Here is a 23,908-nt window from a genome sequence, read left to right as displayed (position 1 = left end):
TGTTTACAGAAGTAAAAACATAAAATCTAGACTAAGGAGCAACAAAGAAATTTAGGCTAAGTCGGGTTTCAGGCAGAAAAAGTGATCAGAGGACATGAGGGAGCAACAATGCATAAGAACCATTGGATCAATAGGGTGAAAGGTAATGAATGGTGGATATTTGATCGTGGAAGGTTATGTAGGCAAATGGGTGAACAGGGTTGCTAACAGGATAGATGGTTAAGATCTTATCGCGAAGGTTTTAAGTGAAGGGATGTATGAAAAAGGGAGTGAAGCAGATGAACGACAAAGAACGTGTCGCGAGGGATTTAGGTGAGTGGATGGATGGATAAGGGAACAAAGGAGATGAGTTGCTGAGATTTAATCATGTTGGTGAGGTCAAGAGATGGACGGGTGAGGCTAACAAGAGCGATGGACATATAAGATCTTATCGTGCGGGTGAAGGTCAGAGATGGATGAGCGAGGCTGACATGAGTGATGAATGGCTAAGATCTTATGGCACGGGTGAAGGCAAGATATGGAAGAATGAGGCTAGTTGGCAGATGGATGACAGAAATTAGATCATGAGAAAAAGAATGTGTGGAAATGGTGGAGCGAGTTTAGAGGGCGGTAAGTTGTTTATCGTGCACCCTCAAAGCTGTAAGTGTTTTTCTCAAATTTTATGCGATTAGCCTCCTCGGGCGACACGTAGCACAGTGAAACCACCCATTTCTCATGCTCTTGGGAAGATAATGGTTGGATAGAAATCCACACGATATGGTGCGATAGCCGTTGGATCAAGCGAGGCTGATCAACGGTGGAGATCGGCCAAGCTAGTTGGCGATCGGGTGAAGCGACAACCGTCAGATTAGGCAAGGTAGATTGATGATGGGGACTTAAAGTTCATAAAGTAAGTGGTGGACTCCACACGGGTAGCGGTTGGAGAAAAGAGTGAATCAGACGCTAACTGTGAAGGTTTGTTGGTGATCGGACGACAAGGAAGCAATTTATGAGGGAGGTGCTGGAGGTGGTTTCTAAAGGAAAATGAAAAAAAAACTAGTGCGGGTAAACAACTAACTACATTTAAACATCGAACTCCATAGCCCATGCGAGAGCCAGAGGCTATGTTTTTGGGGTTGCTCGAGGGTCTTTTCCCCAAGTCATGGTCCCAGAGGGAGGAGATGAGGCCAAGACTCCTGCGCACAACCTGATAGTAATCTTTTCCTCTAACTAACCTGTGAATTAAGAACACAAATGAAAGTAAACTACAACATATGCAACTACTGAAATAGATGAACAGAAACAGTAAGTTATTCAAACAATTAAACAGAACCAGAAAGCTACTTAATCTAATGAATGAGAACTAGGAAACTACTTGAGCAAATGAATCGGCAGGTCATGAAACTACTGAAGAAAATGAATCAGCAAACCATGAAACTACTTAAACAAATAAACAGAAAATAACTCTGTGCTAGCATAACAGTATAGTAAAGAGGAGCTATGGCTGCTTGGGTCGGGCCCTAACCCAGTGCTTCAACCCTCGAAGTTTAACTTAGAGTTGGCTTAAACAGAACTCATCTTTATTACAGAAACCATGGTTACAGAGCAAATTCACAAGTCTTTTCATTTCAGAAATAAAATAGAGTTTTACGAATAAGTCGAAATTAGAAGTCCCCCCCCATCATAATGAGGTCTTAAGCCTCTCTACTTATACATTTGAAGTTTCTAACAACTTCCTTCCAAATTAGGGTGGTTTGGCTCCCAACTCAAAATATTCTGTTTTCTATCCTTTTCACTTTCTTGGCTATATTCTAGTCTTCAAAGTGATGGTTGTTTTCACTCCGAGCTAGTGGAGGAATATTCGAATGGAGGGGTAGTAAATGAGGAGGATTTACCTCCTATAGTTACTCTCCCTTGTCCCATTCGAGTCTTTTCCAAGGTTTTTGCCATAGTTTTTTGCTTTTATCCTTTATACTTGCATTTTCCCTTGCTTTTACCCCTTTATTCCTACATTAGATGCACATTAGATCACAAAGACAAATATCCAACTCTATCTCATTTCATAAACAAAAGATAATCAAAATTATGCAATAAGTTGTGAGAACAGTTGGTTTGACTAAGCTAGGAGGTGAATTAAGGCCAATTAAGCCCCATATAATTACTCAATAATGAGGCTCATCACATACTCAACCATGCTCAAATATGATTAAGCATAGTCAACCATGGTTTCAAATATTCAATAATTAATAACCATAGTCATACATGGTCAACCATAGTAAACCATGGTTAAAAATTGACAATCACTGCCAATGATAGTGAATCAAAAACAATTATGGTTAACCATGCTCATCTATGTCCAACCATAGACAACCATGGTCAAACATGGCCAATGATAGTCATCATATTCAAATATTGTCAATCAAAGCCAAACATGGTTATCTATGGTTATTAATGTTCAACCATAGTGAACTATGGTTAAACATGGTAAACAATAATCAATCATAGTTAACCATGGGCCACTAAAATGAAGCAAAATCAATGTGACATAAACCTTTATGAACATCATGATGCCACATAAACATTGAGGAAGATCTAAGATGAATGTTTCAATTTCACATAATCAATGAGCAAGCAAACCATGTTTGGTTATAGTGAAAATGTTCAACCATTGTTTGGCATAGTTAATCACAATCAAATATGTTTACAATTTTCTGTCATTCCCAACCATAGTTATCCATGGTAAATAACATGTCAAACCATAGAAAACCATATCTAAAAATTGTTAATTATAATCAAACATAGGCGACTATTTTCAACTAGCCATGGTAAACCATGGTTACATTAGTACACGTGGTCAGTGATACACAAGTAAAATATATAAATAATGCATTTTTTCCACCTACAATAAATTGTTACATCTTTATATGTGCAGAAGTTATTATTAGATATTGTAACCTCAAATTACACTACTACAATGTTCAAATTACTATTACAATTTGTCAAAGTTAAAATGTTGGAGTTCTCTTTACATTATGCAATCAATTTGTAATCTATAAAATCCTTTAGCAACCATCATTGCTTTGCAAAACATAACATACCAACAATTCCATTGAAGTTGTAGCTTCACATTCAAATTTTAATTGAACAGGAGATAATGAATTTTATGGCATTCTTATTGTCTGCTTTGAAGCCTAGTTTTATAGTTTAATACTTAATAAGAGTATAATGTGTTATTTGAAATTGAATTAAAAAATTGTTAAAATAATAGATTTGAGTTGTTAAATTCATTTTGTATCTAAATATTTTTTAAATCATTAAATTCATTTATACATTTAAAAATACATTTTAAATTAAAAAAATAACAATTTTACCCTACTTACATTATCATATTAAAAAAACATAAAAAAAAAAAAAATTAAACTTCACAATCAATAAAACTTATAAAAACAATATTAAAATCATTATAGATTGTCACTTTTATCCATTTATAATTTGTAATTACAAAACTTAAATTACATTATCATATTAAAAAAAACATAAAAAATTAAACTTCGCGATCAATAAAAAAATTATAAAAAAAATATCAAAATCATTATAGATGGCCACTTTTATCCATTTATAGTTTGTAATTATAGAACTTAAAATTAATATATAATTAACAATACAATTAAAATATTTTACCACACTTTTTTACAAAATTATAAAATAGTAATCTAAAATAAGTAAGTAAAATAAAAAATATATAATTAAATTATATATTTAAAAACAATATCATTTCAAAAACTGAATGTATTTATTATAATATAAATGATACTTAACATTTTAATAATTAAACCGTATATTTCTTATAATCTAAAAAAGACTTATTATTTTTATTTCCTTAATTTTAAAGGTTTCCAACCAAGTTGTTTATGGAGCCTTTAATGTAAGCCAAGTTCCAAGGGTTATTCAATTACACATACTTTTTAAGTGGTTGCCAACTTATTAGTTTATCAAGATAACTTTTTACTCTTAAGTTTGAATAGCAAAAATGAACTTCAATTCCCATCATGATAACGATATTTGTGGTCACCAATAATTCATCGTTTTTCAAACCTAAATTTTAATATAAAGTTATTTCAAATTTTAGTTAAAAGAAAAAACATTCCTACAACATTTTATCATTATACTTAAGAGAGTGATTCGTTATTCAAGTAGATATGATTTCACATAAACTGATAATCAAGACTAGGCTTCTACTAAAGATCTACCGATCCTCCCAAAAAAATTTATTGGTGAATGAAATAATTTTTTATGAGTTTGGGAAAACAGGTACTTTTCTAAAAGGATGAAGTGGGTATTATTTTTTGGTGTAAAAATAAGTAATGTGAGGTTATTTTGGTGAAACATGAATACAATGTTTTGATTAAGAAAAGGTTATTTTGGTGAAACATGAATACAATGTTTTGATTAAAAAAAATAGGACCTGTGAATTGAAATGGTAGTTTAATTTATTATGGAAAGGTCAAGGATACTTGAAAAAGTCATTTTTTATGGCTTTTTTTAAGGAAACTTTTCACATGTTTTAGCAAAAAAAGATGAGAAAGTTCTGGATTCTGTGTTTTATATTGTCAAAATAGTGAATCTAGTATCCATTTGTTTTTTTTTTCCTTAAAAATTTTTTGGAAAGAGGTTTTATGAGTCTTAAAAATAAAAAGTTGGTGGTTTGGGAACTTTGCCGAGGAAAGTTTGTGGCTTTGGGTTTAGAGATGTAGTTTCTCTTCTTTTAAATTTCTCTTGATGTTTGTGATTCAGGGCTTTTGTTTAGGGATAAATAGATTTCCCTTTCAGAATGATGTTGGATGCTCAACAACAATGGCACACAATTCTAGAGTTTCTTTTCTAGAATAAGTCAAGCCCTTGAAAATCGAATAAGATAAGAATTATAAGGGATTTAGCACTCTCTGAAGGAAATTTATGGGGTTTCTTTGATGTTGTTTTTTAAAGGAAAAGTTGTGGGGATAATATTTTCATTCTATTCACTTAGAATGTGGTTCTAAAATGTAAATTAGGCATTAGAAATGGTACAAAGTTTGTTGTTGAGTTGATTGTTGTGTGATGTGCGTTATGGTTAGTTTTGTGGAAGTAGATGAAGGTTTTTAAATTGATTGTTGATTCCAAAATAATAGTGAATTGGTTCAATGGAAAGGTGGATAATAGAATCCTTCAATTGGAATCATGGAAAAAAAAAGATATCACAGTTACAAAATCAATTTGATGATCTTCAAATCCTTCACGATTATAGAGAGCATAATGTTCTAGCATATCTACTCTCAAAGGAAACTTTAATTTTGGATGTTGTCATTTGTTGCTATTCAAAATTAAGAAATTGTGTTTTGTTGCAAATGTTTTCCTTTGATTTAATCTTTATTTTACAATGTCAAGTTAGTCCTTCTTCTTTACGTTGTTGGAAATACTAAGAGGAGGGTGAATGAGTATTTCCTCTCAAGTTGTTAATTTTTTAATCTTCAGATCATTACATTCACATTAGCATTATACCAACAAAAAAATCAACATCACATCACATGAACAATAAACAACATCATTCAACAATGCACGACATCAAGACAATACAAAAGGTATATTTTTTAGATGGAAACCCTTATGGGAGAAAAACCACTAAATGTTTCTTAATATAGGTCTTCAAAATTTACATGAATTAGGAAGCTCCAAATTCCATGATTAACAACATCAACTAAAGGAGGCTCCAACCCCCTAGTTTACTGGCTCCAACCTGAAGGACACTCCAATGCCCTGATTTACCAGCTCCAACTAGAAGGGCACTCCAGTAACCTGATTTATAGACTCCAACCTGAAGGAAGCTATAACTCCCTAATTTACCATCTCTGACTGGTTGGACACTCCAATGTCTTGGTTTTATCAGCTTTGACTGAAAGGATGCTCCATCACCATGCACAAGATGCAACCTAACCTAAAATTACCCCGCATAAGATGAAACCTAACCTAACATCACCCTGCACAAGATGCAACCTAACCTAACATCACCCTGTCATCATGAAGTGTTATCAGGCTCAAAATTAAAGGAGAATCCACTCTCTTGACTTGCACCAATGTGCTACCATATTCAACAATAAGACCATGTTTCACAATTTTCAGACTAGATCCACCTATTCTCAACGTAAAAACAAATAATCTAGTAACATTTTCAATTAATATCACTAGAAGCAATCACGTTTTCTTGCTTCACAAGATCAAACTCTATCTAAAATCAAGATCATACTCCTACATCAATGATTCTATCGAAAGTAATCCTTCTTGGGAGATATATATGTCTTTATCAAACCCTAGTAGTAAAAATTAACACATATTTGAAAAATATGCAATGTTCGTACTTTGTCACTATATTGTCCACTATTATATACACTATTCCAATATTGCATAAAACATCTGCCACTCAACACTTAGCAATAGTGTATAACTCAAGCTATGACCATACAAACTCCATCAAACATCCATCACTTTCTGTCATCAAAGCGCCAACACCAAATACATGACATTATGACACTCTATCATCTAGTACTAGTAACCCTAAGCTTATGCAATTGACTATATATATGACATGATAATAATACACTATTAGTCACATTACATTCTCTCTATAGCACATGTATATCACTGTAAAAATCTAATAGCCCTAATGAATATTTAACCTTGCAAGGACATTATTAAACAACCCCTACAACAAAAGTATGTTAGATTTGAATCCTCAGTTCATATTATGTCCCTACATCATCATGTTTAGCCATATAACATCATATGCTCTCACTAGCCAATATCATAAACAACGTATACTTGAGGCAACATATCTCTAATCAACAAAACTCCATCTTTATCTTTTTTTTTGTGTAAGTGAGAAGATTATATTATATAACAAGTATAATACAAAAACCTGCCGAAGCAGTGTGAGCAGGGATGTACAATATTCCTGGGCTAATCGCCTGCTCAGAAGAAGTGTTACAGATAAACCAAAACGAAGCACACCACGCAGGGTGGCGATGGACAGAACAAAACATTGCTAAACCACAGGAACTACCATGAGTAGATAGTAGAAGTAACAACCGAGCAATAGACACAAACTAAAGCCGAGATAACAGAGTGAAAAGATAACAGAGAAGCAAGAACCCGAGTCGGAAAAAGAGCTAACATGAAGACCTTAGAAGTGGTAATTCCCCATCTGGGCGATGGTGTCCAAGCCGCTGTTCCTGATGTGGCTGTCGACCTTCGCCTGCAGTTCTTCCAGGGATGCAGGCTGAAACGCTGCAGAAGTAGCTGGCTGAGCAGCATGGTTCGCACTGGAAGTGGCTGGCTGAGCCGCAGGAGCAGTATTAATGGAATTTTTGAGAAGCTGGATGAGCACCATAAGCAGACGGTTGTGGGTTTTGATCGATTCATTCACCGCGGTTAATTTGCTATCCAGGGAGCTATTGTAGTCTGTAATCTTGGCCATCTGTTCTGTGGTGAGATTAACCTGTGTAGTGAGATTTACCTCTGTGACGGATTCCAGCGCCTTTGCAATTAAGGTTTTCATGCGCCAGCTCTCCACCTGGGTACGCACAAATTGTGTGGCCCTCTTCGCGGGAGTGCCGGGGTCTGTTACCCAGTTGACCTCAGCAGCAATTTCCATATCCGAGCGACCATCCTCCTCAAGCTTCGCCTGAGCCTCCAATTCTGCAATTTTGCGCTTGATCCTGGTCGCAGTCCTGGTTTCGTAGCCACCTCTTGCTGCCTGAAGTTCCCTATTAGCTGCCTCGCAGCGACTACTTCCCGCTTTCATGGTGAACCTCTTGTGACTTGCCCGAATTGAACCAGAATTGTAAGCGGAACCACTCTCAACACGAACGCTAAGAACAATGGGGAGAACAGGGCAATTGCCCATGTTTTTATAATGAAAGCAATGATGCTTCCTCAGGAGATTGGAGTAAATGCCTCTGAGAGTGGTGGTACCTTGCTGATGGGTGATCTGAGGAGTCACACAAGCGAGCCTGTCCCTGGAAGAATTGGAGCTCATGATGTAACTGCAAGGCTGACGAGCTGGGCGCCAAGTGTGTGGTGAAAACCTTCTTAAGGGATGGTGGCGCGTGAAGGGAGGTATGCCCCATATGCTAGCATGCCTGATGCTGTTGCTTCGGGCCTTGTTCCACCATCTTCCACTAAGAATTGCCATTAATGGTGATGAAACCTTTCCATACGGATCCTCTCCATGCGTGCTGAGAGGACAGTATCTGATGTACTGGATCTCGTCGCTTAATTCGTTATGATCTCCAATCTCCAAGAGCTGCTGCCGCCAGGAGCTCCACTGCCCCCTGTGTCCCATCAGCCCGTTGAGGGCTTTAGGTTGATAATTCTTGCCGATCTTCTCGTGATTTCGAGACTGTGGCCAGGTGCCGTCCTCGGTTAAGGTTGGGTGATCTGGATAAGATCTTTCGCTGCCAGTTGTATGCATGCTTCCTTTATGATTGGGTCATCAAACTCCCGCCAACATCTGTCAATGGCAATGTTGGGGTTGTCTGCTCCACAGTTTGCCAGATGGTCAGCAAGACCATTCGCCTTTCTTCTGGTTGTTTGAAAGATTAGACCTTTCATCCCCATAACTAGCTCAGCTATGTTTTCCGTAGCTTTGGCAAGCCTCCAATTCTTGGTTGCTTTGCTTATGGCCATGCCTGTCTGTAGGCGTTTAGCCGCCAACAAAACTCCATCTTTATCATTAGTGATGGAATCATAGTATCAACAACATCTCATCATTCTAATCTTGACTAACAACACACTCTATCTCAATAATACATCTCTCTACATCCTCTATAACAATGTTTTGTAGCATATCAATATCAATAGTGCTAAAGAAACACATAAATCCCTACGAGCAATATGCTTCGAAACTATATGATTAATAGTTACCACTATTAGCTTCCAAACATATAATTGGAATTTGATCATTAAAAATACATTAATAAAGTTTTCATACCTTCAAAAAGGTCCACCTCTTTATTTTAGATCTCAGTGCTTCTTCCGGATCTCAATTTGGACAACCAATAACTTCAAAAAATCAAAAAACATCCATAAAATTAAGTGCTCTACATCTTGCTCCTTATTGGGCATACATAAATAAACTATCGAATTCTACAAATAGTTTGACAAAATGAAACTTAAAATAAAAAGTAAAATCTTTCAAATTTGAGCCTTTGACCTTGGATAATATATTAATGTTCATAAACAATGAGCTCGACACCGATTGCCAAAAGTTACTATAAGTCTGTATGTTCTTAGCCGAGGTTCCTACGACATAGCCCAAAGTAGTAACTTTCACCTTACCAGAGAGAGGGGTCTCGAACTTTTGGCCGCAAAGACACAAACGCCAATCATTGTGGCTAGTAGATTGAACACATTGTAGGGTTGTGGGCACGATGAGGATTCAAGTCATAATGTTATGGTTCCTTCTCACGTAAATCGTTTACATGGATTAGTTGAACAACCTTCATTTGTAGAACTAAGAAGGCCCCTTTTATCACGCCTGTTTTAACCAATTTTAGGACATTTCCAAGTCATGAATCGTGGTAATATGTGTGAGAACAATTCAATGAAACTCAACTATGAACATACAAAATATGGTTCAACCTTCTAGATCAACACAAGAATAAACAAAGAGATGGATGCGCACAAGTAATTTATACTAGATATGTGGCATTGTGCCAAAACAAATTTGATCCACAATTGATTATCAAGTAATTTCTTAGAAGATTAGGTTTCAGGAGGAGACCAAAGATTTCTAGCTCATCATCCAATAAAATTTCCTCAAAAAATACGTCGTTGTCTAACGAAATTTGCATAGAATGGATCATTGTTCAACAAAATTTCCATAGAATATTAAAGTAACAAAACACCAATGAGAAACAAGAAAATTTAGCGCTCTTCTGTTATGTGTGACTATGTCTAGCCTCATACAATATGATCAGAGAGGATGTATACCTGATAATTTTGAAGGAGATATGAGCCCCTATATTTATACGAGAGGAAGGGGCTTCTAGAGGGGCCGATTGGACCATGAAACGTTGAGTCCAACTTGAAAATTTCAAATTTGAATTTTCAAAATGGAGTCCAGAAATTAACCCAATAATTAATTTGATTGTAATTTTTTTTTTAATGGTTAATTTAGAAAATTCAAGGAACCATAAATATTATCCAAGGCATGACATATTTTCATAATACTTTTATTCCAAAATATTAATCCAAGATATCATCCATTTGGTGCAACATGCCCAAACTTGGGGGTAGCAAATTTGAGACGATGTATCTCCTCAACCAGGAGAAGTTACATGATGTGCCACATATCACTGGAATCGAAACGACATGGAGAATCAATTGATTATGGTCTCATGATAAAAATTAATGTCCTTTACATCCATTTTTCTCAACAAGTGCAGGGCATCTAGGGATTCCTGTCATTTGGACCTTCTAATCGATGTAAACTAGATGAATATTTAAATAATTCAAGGACCGACATTTTCATCAATGGCAACACCATTCAACAATCTCACTATTTGTCATTGATGTCAACACACATTCTCCACCTGTTAACACTGCTCCCCCTCACTCCAAATTCCTGGCCTCTAATCTTCCTTTCCTGATTTCTCCCCCCCTTTGATATCAATGGAAAATGGACACTCTCCCTAACAAAATATCTTCCTCAGACTTCCTACAACTTATAGTTTGTCCTTTGAATGCTTTTTTCCCCTTAAAATTACATGCCTCTCATGTCCCACCACAACTCATTTCTTCTTTCAACAAAAAAATGGGTCCTTCTTGAAACTCTCCACGACCAAATCTACCATTCCATATGTTGACTAAACAGCCTCTGATGATTTTTTCAAATCTTCCATCAAACTGTCAAAGAATAGATCTTCAAATGTGAAACCACTACTACATAGAATCACCTTCATTAATATTCTCTAGAAGGGGAGTCTTCAAGCTTGATAGTTTAGAATTATATATTAACTTCTATTTTTTTAGGATTATCATCCTCAATCTCGATATCTTATCATCCACTTATTGATTCATCATGGTTTTTTGTCTTGTCAAATCTTGAAAGCACGACCTTTGGGATTTCATCATCTATCTATTTTTCTTAGCTTTGATTTCTTCTCCAAATCTTTGTGTACCTAATATTAGAGTTCATCTTCATGGAAGATTCCATCTTGTATCTATAATCATGAGCTATGTGTCCATAATTATGGCATTTGTAATATTTAATGTTGAACCTAAATGATGGAGCAACTAACATATAATTTCTATTGACAAATCCATCTTAATAGTTGTTTTATATTCCAACAACCTTGCTTCTATGGTTTTTCTTCTAAGAGTGAAAGCATTTACCTCCTCTGTTATTATTTAAATTTATAGTCTAGGACTTTTGAAATATTATTGTTGTGTTGAAACTTCAGGTTGTAAGAAGTTAACAAAAACCTCCAAGATCTCTAATGAATTGACAATCTTATTATGCTTTTCTAGTGATGAAACTTGATTCATAATCATTTGAAGCTTGTTAACAATGCAAAATCCTAATAATTGAATAAACTTAGAAAGGACTTGGACTGTTGTTGAATGTAATATAAACTTTGAAATTATTCCATCTTGTGGAGGAGAATAGTTGTGATTCTAATATATTTGTTGGCATCCGAGTGGAGGTTTCACATAATTTTCCTTGCAAATATATTTTTGAATCCAAGAAGCTTTGCTGGAATGCGTTGATAATCAGATTTATGTGAAGTTAAGGATTATATTTATTTAATTTGATGCCCGTTGTAATATTAATAACCTTAGTGGCTTGAGGTCGTTATTCTTTAGAGAGTTTCTTGGTTTCATCGATGTGGTAATAGGGTATGGTTATTTGAGTTTTTTGTATTCAGTGATTATTATCTTTGGTCACTGTTGATGATATGATTGTGTGCTCGGATGATTTGGAAGTGATCCAGATTTGAGAGATCTTGCACTTGTGATGATTGACATACAATAAGTGAAGGAATGACATTAAAGAAGGAAAAATGATATCTATAGATGATCCAGATTTAAACAGGAATGCAACAAATTACAGAGATAACCATAAACACAAAGATGGAGTGGAAATAATACTTCATTTCATTAATGGAAAATATTGAAATATGCTTACAAATAGAATTGGAAATAAACCAGCTAGGGCGATGGTAGCTTATCTCTGAGAAGATATGTGGTGGCTACATGCCTCTGAACTGTGTTATGATGAGGCTCGAAGGCCAATTTATTGTTGAGAAACAATGGAAAACCCTTCACATCCCAAAACCTAACCCTAGAAGATGAAATGCCAAATTGTGGGCCTTGTTTTGGGTAAATTGGTACATCAATTTCCTAGGGTCATAACTTTGGCATACGATCTCCATTTGACGCATACAATAGCTCGTTAGGAAGATTTTTCCAAGAACAACCACTTTGGGAAGGGAAACATCTGTCCATGGATCCATGTTGCCCCCAGGTTTCCAAAAAACATCGTTTAGGGCCTCAAAACGGCTCCGGAAGATCAAGACCCGAAAAATTGCTAAAAATAGTAAACCGTGCTACAATTTAGGAAACTGAAAGAGACAGTTGTGGGGGTACAACTGGGATAGGTGGGTGGCCAACAACATCCACCTAGATCATTCCTCCCCCCTTAGGAAGGAATGGTCCCCATTGCATTGAGTTCCTCCCTGAGATGAGGAAGCTTCTGTTGAGCTGGGTCTCTGTTGAGCTGTTCTACAATCTCTGATGTGTCTAGAAATGGTGGGAAGCATGGTCGACAATGATCCACATTGAACACTCGGTGCAAGTGAAGGAATGGAGGAATGTCGTGCTTCAAAGCATTGTTTCATGTAGCCTTGGTACTGGTGTAAGGACCATGTCGGAGTGGTCTGAGTTTCTGATGGGTTCTGGTAAGGCGTTCTCTCTGTAGATGCAACCAGACTTTGTTTCCCACTTGAAGCTTGTGTGGTACCCCTGTGGGTGAGGATAATTTTTTCCTGTGTTCTGTCATGACTGTATCCCTTTGCTACTGTTGCTGCGTGGAGGAACCCTTTGCTAGGGTCATGGATGTAGCAACGATATTCACCTTACTTTGGGAGCGAACCAGACAGAAAATGAATTTCCTAGTCTAGGAGATGAGCTTGCTACCTTTCTTGGCAGTGATCAAAGAGGTGGCGATAGGTGGGGCTACCTCCGGTATCCTGTATAATGAATTATCCAAAGAAATAATGACAGTGTGAGGCCTTGACTCATACACAACATGTCGCCTCCACAAGTATGGCTGGCCTAATAGTACATCACAAACATCTAGAGGTGTAACATCACATAATACCTTGTCTATGAAAGGCTTGATGCTATAGGGAAGGCAGCACTGGTGGCGAACTTTGAGATCTCATCCTTCATGAAACCACCCAATACTGTACGGTTGTGGGTGTGGTCTAGTCAGTAGGCCCAACTGCTTCATGACCTCTACTGAAACAAGGTTCTTTTGGTTGTCACTGTCGACAATGAATTGGAGTGGTGAACCCTTCACCCACATCTGTGAGTGGAAAAGACGCTCCTCCTCCTCTAGATCTTTGGGCTCATTTTTCTGGATCTTGGCGGTGGCAACAATGGCACTGGGATCCGCATCAATGATCTTCTTTCCTTTCCCATTCCCCTTGTCAGGTTCTGGCTCAAGGTCGGAACATTCATCTAATTTAGAAGCCTTCAACTTGGCCACCAGCGACTGCCTGGTCCGACACTCACTTGTGTTGTGAGTGGGGCTCTTGTGGAACTCACACCACTTTCCTGTGTCCTTTTTCGACTTTGTGGTGTTGTTCTTTTCTTGCATCTTCAATGGGTTGTCTTGGGTCACCCTGCCTTGGCTTTGTCCTTTGGTCTTCGGATTTGCAAATCCAAAGTCTCGCTTCTTCTGTTTGAACTTTTGCTTCATTTTGACAGCGTATCGGTACACTGTGCCGAGCGAGGAAATGTTCAGGAACTCCATTTCTTCCTGGATGTACCTATGTAGGCAGCTGTGGTATTTGAGTACTAGATACAAATTATAATCTTTGATACCCAACTGTGTGTGAAGGGTATGAAAAATGTTTGTGAAATCTGGCACATCTTGGTCCCTTCCTTGCCACAGCGTGGTCCACTTTATGTATTTGTCCTCGTAGCTTTTGACAGGGTAGTACTGCTCCTTGATGGCATCCCGGAATGAATCCCAACTGGGTGCAACTAAAAATAACGAGCTTGTGCTTTCATCCTTCTGCTCATAGTAGGTTTCCTACCAATCCTTGACGTGGGGGGCTGCTTTGAGAAGAGTGAAAACAAGTATTTCTCGACTCGAAAATTCATGAACAGAAAAATAACCCTCTAACAGATTTAACCATTTGTGTACATCATCGGCATCTATTTGACCCTCGAATATGGGGATTTCAAAATTAACTTGTACCTTAAACGGTGTGGTGTTTCCGGAGTAGCTCTTGGATGCCGATGCGTCACCTCTGGGTAGCCGCTGAAGGATCTACGCAAAGCTATCCATCATCGTGTTCCTTTGTCGCTCGAGGGCTTCTTCGAGCAAGATTTTGATAGGATCTCCTTCCCCCTCATCTTTCTTCTCATCCGCCATGGGAGGCTGTCGGGATTTGCGAGGCTGGTCTTGCAAAGGTTCGACCAGTTCAAGTCCTAACTCCTTATATCCCGACCTTGATGAGGACATGCAAAGAAAATATTGAAAAAGCAGATCGCTCTGATACCACTGATCTGGATTTAAATAGGAATGCAACAGATTACAAAGATAACCATAAACACAAAGATGAAATGGAAATAATACTTCATTTCATTAATGGAAAATAAAGAAATATGCTTACAAACAGCATTGGAAATAAACCAGCTAGGGAAATGGTAGTTTATCTCTGAGAAGAGATGTGGTGGCTACATGCCTCTGAACTGTGTTAGAATGAGGCTCGAAGGTCTACTTATTGTTGAGAAACAATGGAAACCCCTTCACATCCCAAAACCTAACCCTAGAAGATGAAACGCCAAATTATGGGTCTTGTTTTGGGTAAATTGGTACATCGATTTCCTGGGGTCATAACTTTGGCATACAATCTGCGTTTGAGGCATACAATAGCTCATTAGAAAGATCTATCCGAGCACTACCACTTTGGGAAGGGGACCGATGTTGCCCCCAAATTTCCCAAAAAATGTTTTTTAGGGCCTCAAAACGGCTTCAGAAGACCAGGACCCAAAAAACTGCTAAAAATAGTAAACTATGCTACAATTTAGGAAATTGAAAAAAACTAAAAGAGAAAATTGTGGGGGTCCAAATGGGATAGGTGGGTGGCCACCAACATCCACCTGGATCAATAGATTTTCTGGTCATTTCTTAATGGTTTGATATAGGATACTCTATTTTCTTTTGCAAAAGAGTGTGGTCACTATGGATTTTTTATTTATTTCTCAAGTATGCTTATAAAAAAATCACTCGTTGAAGCATGTTTTGAAGCTTAGGAAAGACAATAGTTTAAGTGATTATGCTTGTGTTGGGCGTGGAATCCCCATAAAGCATGTTTTGGGTCTTAAAGCCCAACTTTTGACGAAGTCCATTGTAAATACTCCGCGATTTGTGGGTGTAGAGCGCAAAGTCATAATAGAGTCACAGGGTTGTCCGCCCTTGTTTTTGTAATATAATGCAGGTTTGAAATATCTACCCATGGTCCACAGACAATCAGATTTTATAAATAGAGTAAGGTTGTAAGTGTAGAAAAGAAAAGAGGAGAAGGAAGAGGGAATTGATGAAGCATTGAGTCAAGTGTAAATCGTGTTTTTGGGTCATAGAGTAGGAGAAGGCTTTTCAACTGAGTGCACAGAGGCCTAGTAGTCCACAGCTGAGTGCACGGACCCCTGCAGCTGAGTGCGCAGGGTAGGTCTATTCTGTAACCATTGGAAGAATTAATAAAGAGAATTTTTACCATATTTCTGTGTATTATTTCCTGTCTTATGCATTATTGAGTATGAATTGCAAGTTTATTGTTTATTTACTACGCGAACTCATATGAATGTGCTAAACAAGTAAATCTGATTGCGTGAAGATAACTAATTGGTATAAGAAGATAAGTAATAGCTCGGGTGTGATTTAGGGAAATAGTGCAAATCGCTGCTTCAGTACCGTGGAAGCCCCACAAACCCTGGTTAGGGCTACACGAAAGAGAATATATTAGGGCATGAAGGCCAGGAAAGTGCATGAAGGAACTCACAGTTGGAACAAACCAAACCCTTAGACCTTAAGGTTGTGCAAACCTAGTTCTAGCACCCCCCCATACTACTTTGGGTGAGACCTCAGTCTACGCTTCGCAGACTGTTACTGAAAGGGCCAGTGGTACCAAGATTTGTTTGGCTAATTAACTCCAAACCTGGGTTAGGCCCCAACAAGCCAACAAATGGTTTTGTGGCCAGGATCGGGATCTTCATAGAGATGTCTGATGTCGTATCACTCAAATCCAACTAAGAAAGGAATTGAAGAGTGGTTAGGAATATTCACGAGTTCGTGGCGCAGGAGAACAGGAATCTGTGACTATCAAAAGAAGAATGGTTGGATTGCGACCTGTACATAGAAATCCATGAAATTTTCTTCATATCTTTCCCTACTGAGCTATATGAATGGATCACAAAGCTATCAGATAGCCAAGGAAGGTGTAAGCTCGACAAGCCTATTATGTGGACTCCAGAATTGGTGTGTAGATTGGAAGCATCAGAGGATAAGATCACGTGTGCTATTAATCACTGGCTCGATCGAATTATAGGAGGATTCATCACTGAATTCATGGTAGATACTTTAGTCAACTTCAGTGAGGCACAACGACGCTTCCTCAAAGGACCACGAGAGCTAGAAACTAGCCCCTTGATTTCACCTCCACGAGGGGACGAGGAAGAGCTCGTGAAGGTCTCACCAAGAAGTGCAATCAATTTGATAAGGCAGAGGATTCTGTGCACACCACCCCCACCCACACCACCACCACTTTCACCATCTTCACCCCCATCTTCACCCATACCACCTCCACCACCATTGCGAGTCAATATGGCAAGCATGATAAAGTTTCCAGTGTTCAAGGGAGTAAGGAATGAAGATCCAAGCCAGTTTTAGTTCGTGATAAAAGCTGTATGGGAAGCGCAGGGAGTTGTAGATGACAATATAAAGAATGCAACGTTGGTCAGCTCTCTATAGGATCGCGCGTTGACCTGGTACATTAAACATTCCAATGACAATCCGAATACGGGGATCGCAGATATCCAAACTTCGTTAAACAAAGAATTTAGCAGGCCAAAGTCAGAGGAGCAATCGATCATTGGTTTCAAGGAGATCATGATACTACCAGGTGAGACCCCTTGGGAGTTAGATTAGATAATTAAGTGCATAATTCATGAAGCTATCATGACTTTAATGAATTGACAACACCGTGAACGATTTGTAGCATCGCTAACACCGCATTTAATGAATGCGTTGTCACAAAAAAGGCTAACCACTCAGGCCAAGGTCTTGGAGATCGCGATGAGACTGCATGAGACCCTGATATAAGATCCTAACCTAGGAGTTTAGTAGATCCATGCACAGTTGAAAACTTGTGCCTTGAGAAGCAGAGTCTGAAACAAGACAGGACGACTCGCCCAGAGGTGCACAACAAGGTATGGTGTGTTAAATGTAAGGGTCAGGGTCATGACAAGGACTGCTACCTAGTGTTTGTGAATTACCTCACGGGAGGAGGGCCTATGCTATTGAGACCAGAGGCACAAGCAGGACCTAGCGCGGCCCCTGCATTATGGTGTGTGATTTGTCAAATAGGGGGAAAGCATGCTACAGACAACTGCCATTTATTGCAGAAGTACATGCAGAATTCACAGCAATTGTTTTGTAATTTCTGTAGGTCAATGGGACATGATGAGTGCACTTTCGAAGTTATGAACTCATGATGGATAGGACTACCACCTACAGGGTTCAAGCTGAAACACAACCCCTTGACCAGAATGCAGGAATGGCACGAACTGGATTTCAGGGGTGCAGACAAGGACGAGGTGGAGGAGGACCTGGAAGAGGTCACAGATGTAATGTCCCTTAATAATAAATAATAATAATAAATAATAATAATAAAGATAATAATAAATAATAAATAATATAATATAATATTAAACATAAGAAAATAAATAATAAACAATAAATAAAAAAAATAGTAATAGTAAATAAATAATAAATAACAATACTAAAGTTCTAAATAAATATAAAAAGAAATAAAACAAGAAAGCAGTTAAAATCAGTAAAGCTATCAAAAAGTAAAAACAAAATAAATAAAACAAGAAAGCAATAAAGTTGCATGTAGACACATGGAGTGTGTGCATGTGGTTCCCCTTCCAATGTTTGCTCTATTTAATAAATGGTGAGGAAGATGGGAGGAATTCCATCATTCCAATATTCTATCATTCATTCTCTTGGGGGAATAGTGTTCTAAGACAAAGGATTCCCTGGCAATAGTAGGTTGATTGAGGGCTCAAGGGTGGCCAGTTGTAGCAAGATGTTTTGTAATTGAGCCTACGGTTGGGTAGAGAGTTGTCCCCAAGACTTTGTTGCAAGTAGAAAAATTCAACTAGCATTCAACTAGCGTTCCACAGGTAGGTTCTCTCATTTCACTCATATTTTAGTAATTTAATGTTAACTAGTTGATAAAGTGCTTGTTGATTATAAATCACTTGATTAATCTAATTAATTATGTGTTGTTATTTATGGGCTGTTACATATGACTTTCCCATCCCAATCCCAGTCCAATGAAAATGAAACATTGTTTAATTTATTCAGTATTCATTATTTAAACTGCAATTCTTCAATTACCTCGAGTGAAAACTACAATTATTTCAATCATCTAAATATTTGGATTGCATTTATTTTAATTCTGCAAATATGAATCCATTAATTCTAACAGAAGCTCTGTTTTGTGTAGAAACCAACCTTTGCATTAGAGTTCAATTCCAGCAGAAACCCTTAATCTTCGGCGATTTTCTGTGTTTTCGAAGTCCTTCTTTAAACACTTAAAGTCCTCATTGTTTTACACTCTAGATCAATTCACACTAGAAAAAGAACACAAATATTATAACTTTTCAACTAAAGGTGGGTTGGTGCTCGAATTCCAGATAGGACGAAATACCACTAATGATATTTTGTATCTACGTTATCACCACAAAACTGTGAAATCAGATAACAAACAGAAGGAATCTGAGGAGGACCCCAACATTTAAGGACCGTTGGCTGGTATACCAACCAGACAATTGATGACTTACCTTCACAAGATCACAACTATGCACATACACTAAAACAAACCACAACTACAAAGAAGAAAGAAAGAAAGAATATATATATATATATATATATATATATATATATATATATATATATATATATATATATATATAGATATATATATATATATATATATATATATATATATATATATATATATATATATATATAGATAGATAGATATATATATATATATATATAAATATATATATATATATATATATATAGATATATATATATATATATAGATAGCTTGTTAACAATGAGAAAAAAATAAAAATAAAAAATAAAAAATAAAAAAATATCATTAGTGGTATTTCATCCTATCTGGAATTCGAGCACCAGCCCACCTTTAATTGAAAAGTTATAATATTTGTTTTCTTTTTTTGGTGTGAAATGATCTAGTCTGTAAAACACTGAGGAATTTAAGTGTTTAAAGAAGGATTTCGAAAACACAGAAAATCGACGAAGCTTAAGGGTTTCTGCTGGAATTGAACTCTAACGCAAAGGTTGGTTTCTACACAAAACAGAGCTTCTGTTAGAATTAATGGATTCATATTTGCAGAATTTAAATAAATGCAGTCCAAATATTTAGATGATTGAAGTAATTGTAGTTTTCATTCGAGGTAATTGAAGAATCGCAGTTGAAATAATGAATACTGAATAAATTAAATGGTGTTTCATTTTCATTGGACTGGGATTGGGATGGGAAATTCATCCAAATTACTACGCTGGTGGGCTTCTACATTTTTTGTCTTTGATAGTTTACTAGAAAGGATCATTTTAGATTTTGCATAGTTGACATTGTGCAACAGTTTTCAGGTTTTTTTAGAAGCCTTTGGTGGTCTAGAAAAATGTTTCTGATTGTTGCAAAAGATCATTTGTATATGTATCAGTATTTTTAAAGTGGGAGTCATAAGTGATTTAAATGTTTGGGTATGAAAAGATGGTTTAGCATGGCAACCATATCAGATTAGTGTTTTATATCAAAAAATAGATCAAATTTTAGTTATAGGAACGAAAGCGAGAAGAAGAACAAACCATCAATGTCATTATTCATGGTTTTTCGGCATCTGAACTTCCATGTCTTCTTATCCAAGTTTTTGAATCTTTAGTAGCAACTTGGTAGTTTCTAAAGTTGACAAGGCCTTGAGTAGTGATTCTATTCTACTTTCCCTATGGTTCCTTGGCAAAAGCTTCTCTTGATTTTCACCAGAATTATGCACGAGCATCTCTGATTAATGAAAGAATATTCGCCTAATTTGTGAAGTTGCTTTGCTATTGAGAGTCACATATTGGCTCTCTTTGCTTATGATTTGAATGTTTAAGGCTTTAGCTAGCAAAACTCCATCCCGTATTACTTTGCTAAATTTCTTCTTTTCACTGTATTAATCACCCATTGAATTTGGCATCGGTCAATTGTCTAAAATTTGAATTTCAAGTTAGGGACGACATGTACAAATGGGGAAGAAACATTAGCTCTGTTCAGTGGATTCAGCAACTATCAGAGCTTAGGTTCCAATGGTTCTTTTCTTCCTCACCTGAAAAAAATAAATAAATAAATTACACCAGTTGTTTAGGATTCCTCCCCAGTTTTCTTAATGTTTTATCCCATATCTGTTGTTATTTATCTCTTAAATGTATGGCAACAAACTCATGTATTGAGCATTACTGTTCATCAAATAAATTGTTTTCTATTTCCATGTTTCCAAGATGAGTGGGGTTTGTAGGAATTCCATTCCTCTTTTCTGCGTATTTTAACCTTTTGTTGAGCTATGGTTTTGTTGAGATGGATGTTTCATAATTATCAGATTATCTCAATTTTTTTAAGAAGGTAACGCTTGTTCTATTTTCAGCCTAATTGTATTTTGTCAGGGAAGTTTGTGTGCATATAAAAAGATTATATCCGCCGAGAAACAACGCAAGAAGAAACACCTTATTTTGCAGTTTAATTTCTATTTTTCAAGTTACTTGATCATGCCATATTTTTTAAATCAAACTAATGGGATAGCTAATAAATGAAAACATAAGTTATTTTTGGTTGGAATTCAGAATAAGGTTTGAGCCTCTGATTTTTCTCTAAGGGTTCACAATAAAGTGGAGAGACTATGATATGATAAATGTTTAAAATGTATATTTGGAAAATTTGTTTCGATCCATTCACGAGTTTTGATTTTTCTGATTTAAGGATACAATCACAAGGGAAAATCTGATCTATGTTATCATTAATTCCACTTACCATTTAAATTTTTGTTCTTGTCAGTTCATAACCGTTAAGAGAGGATATGTTCAACATAATTATCATTCATACAATAGTGGTAAAAAACATATAATTCATAGACTCTTTAGTCATGCCAACACAAATCGAGGCTTGTAGTGCGAGAAAATACATACAAAGATTTCTTCTTGAGGTCTAGTTAGGGCATATTTTATTTTCTAAAAGGCCCAAGAATCCACAGAATTCTTCCGCTTTCTGAAAGTGGTGCTTATATCCAAGAGTTCCCCTCGTGCAGCATTGGGCACTTCATCTCAACTAGACATCGGATAACTAGACATGGGATTTTAGGGGCGCATCAGGAATTTACTTCTCAAGAAATAATTTATGCATGATCCATGGATTCGTGTAACACGATATGCATATCCAAAATACGACCCTTTCATTCATTTCAATGATTTATTAATTTCTAGTGGTATGATTTGAGACTTCGCATCGAATGTTTTAGATATGGAATTTAATTTAATGTTATTGAATTCTTTAGTTTTGAGAAAAAAATGTAAAGGGAAAGAGTAGAAAGTTAAAACACATATTTCGATTGGGATATTCATTTCTAATTTAAATTTTTCATGTTGAATATTTAACAACAACAACTTCAATTAAATTCTTATAGAGTAGTTTCAAATTTGAATTCAATGTTCATCATTTTATGATTTGAGATTTCAATTTGTATTCTAGAATTTTAATTCATGCCGCCCTGCAACTAGATTTCAAAGATGGTGTACCCGTAATGAGTACCCATCTCCTGGCAATTATGCAAGACTATAAATTCTGAATGGTAGAGTCTATAGATAGCTGAGCATTATTACAGCAAGCTAGTATTGCAAAAGCCTACTCACCTAGGATAGTGCCCTAGTTTGTATGAGTAATTTCCTAGAATAATTCAATCACCATGCAATGCGCTTTTCCTAAAACTGGAAATTTTCTCTAAACAAGTGGCTAGTTTAAAACTAGGAAACTAATCTAGCAATGGGCTTTTTCTAACTTAAGAACAACACTTAGCTCAAGAGAATAAAGCGCCTAAAAAAAAAAAAACACTTCTAAGTAAGGGAACACTAGCACTCAGAAGATAGCAACTCTAAAACTAGCACATGCATGCACCTCTATCTCTAACTGTCTATAAGTGCTGCTACACCCTAATTGAAGCTTGTATGCTCCACTTTAAAACATGCACAATACACATAGGAACAGAAACCACACTAATTCTGCTGAGTGGAGATGATTATTGTTTTAATATTATATTGGGCTTTTTATTGTGGTGCCAAAATCAATATTTTTTTATATAATCTTAATTTTCATTGAACTTTAATGTGAACCCTAAATTTTAGAGTCCAGGGTTAATCTGTTGCTACAAATTTTGGTTGTTTTACAGCGGAGCTCAATTTTTTTCTCTTTTCTTTGTAGTTGTGGTTTGTTTTAGTGTATGTGCATAGTTGTTATCTCGTTGAGGTAAGTCATCAATTGTCTGGTTGGTATACCAGCCAACTATCCTTAAATGTTGGGGTCCTCCTCGGATTCCTTCTGTTTGTTGTCCTATTTCACAGTTTTTCAGTGATAACTTAAATTCAAGATTTTCATTTATTTTAATAATAATAACTTGAAAACAATAACGGATGGCACAAGCTCTTTACAAGGAGAAATTTTCATGTTCATGGTTTAGAGCTCATACTTTACTGTTTGAAAATATTTTGAATCTTTTCCTTATCGACTTTTGTATTCAATGTTGAGGATTTGTAATGGTATCCATGTTGCATCAAGTTTTACCCATTGCAGGATTGCTAGGGCTTTTTTTTAGTTCATGAGTGGGTCTGTATATATTTATAGATGTTATAATGTCATGCACTCTTTGAATGCACTTGGCGATATAAGGTAGGATATTATGAGAGCAAAATATGCCCATGATTTGGGAATGTTATAATGGCACCCGAATTGAATTGCCATGTTATCTTTTTATTTTGTTGGTCTCCCCTTCTTACAATGAGTTGTTGCATGAGTGACAAGGTTTGATGCTTTTTAGAGACTACAAGGGTTTTAACTTTCCTGTTTGGTTTAATAAGGTGTAACAAGTAAATCATTCATGACTAATGATGAAATAATAAGATGAGTTAAAATGAGAAAAATATGGAGAGATGGTGTGATTCCTGGTACAACTAAGAGAAAATAAAGCTAATGAAAAGAATACAATGAATGAAAATTCCATATGGATATCATTGATGAATTCAAGGTGATTCTGATCTTAA

Source organism: Pinus tabuliformis, chromosome 8 (genome assembly GCF_031772625.1).
Source record: "Pinus tabuliformis cultivar Carrire ecotype Pingquan chromosome 8, CPIR1, whole genome shotgun sequence".
Taxonomy (NCBI): Eukaryota; Viridiplantae; Streptophyta; class Pinopsida; order Pinales; family Pinaceae; genus Pinus; species Pinus tabuliformis.
This window is presented reverse-complemented; position numbering follows the sequence as displayed.